This window comes from Condylura cristata, unplaced genomic scaffold, assembly GCF_000260355.1.
Source record: "Condylura cristata isolate star-nosed mole 26May11 unplaced genomic scaffold, ConCri1.0 scaffold00008, whole genome shotgun sequence".
Lineage (NCBI taxonomy): Eukaryota > Metazoa > Chordata > Mammalia > Eulipotyphla > Talpidae > Condylura > Condylura cristata.
Window position 1 is genome coordinate 21058455 of NW_004567109.1, and position 955 is coordinate 21059409.

Below are 955 nucleotides of genomic sequence, written 5' to 3' on the forward strand. Positions count from 1 at the left end.
TTTTTTCTGCTCCATTTTCCCTTGTTCTTCTGAATTTCTCCCCCATTTATTTTAGCCTATTTTGTTGTTGTTGTTGTTAGAGGTTTTCATCAAATGTATGGTGATACTTGATATTTTCAGTTCATGTTAAAGAGCGAAATATTAAAAACACACATTGAAAGCTCAATGTATGTGTCAATAACTGAGTTCAATGGCTATTAGGCAGGTACCTGGCAGTTTCTCCAGGGACTCTTTAATTGTCAGTAACTGTGTATTTTTTAATTGCCACAGAGGTGTCTTTCAATCTTCTAGCAGGGCAGGGACAGGGGCAGGGTTGGGGCAGATTTATAAAACTTGTTCCTATTGTCTCGGAACCAAGGGAGATGAGAGTCTTATATTTTAGTAAATCACCCCTCCCACCATCACCACCACTGATTACAGCACAATGTGTCATTCTCAGCTGTGCCTGATGGCCCCAAATCCAGAGCCGATTCAATCCAGAGTCAAACCAAGAGAGGACATTCACCTGACTAGAGGCTCAGGGGAAGATTTAGGATTCTAACTCCTGACACTTTCATGCAAGCCTCCTCTTTCCCGCTCCCTCCTACCACCTGTTTTCAGCTTCCAATTTTGCTCTGTTCTTGAATTCTGATACACTAATGGAATGGCTTCTTGTTGACACTTTCCTCTTCTCTCACTTTCACCATAATTATGTAGTCACAGTTCAGCCTTCTCTCATCTTTTGCTAAGTCAGCTAGCCTTTATCCATCTGCTTTCCAGCTTCACAAAGTTCTTAGATATCTCTTGTATGCTGTTGTCTACCCTTCTTTCTCTCTTTGTTTCTTTACATCTTTTTCCTTTTTACTCACCCTGTTTCTTTCTCACACTCTCTCCCTTCCCTTCTTTTTAAAAAATTGAGGAAAGGCCCTCCCTGGTGGCACAATGGGTTAGGGCGCAGTACTGCAAGCTAGCTGCA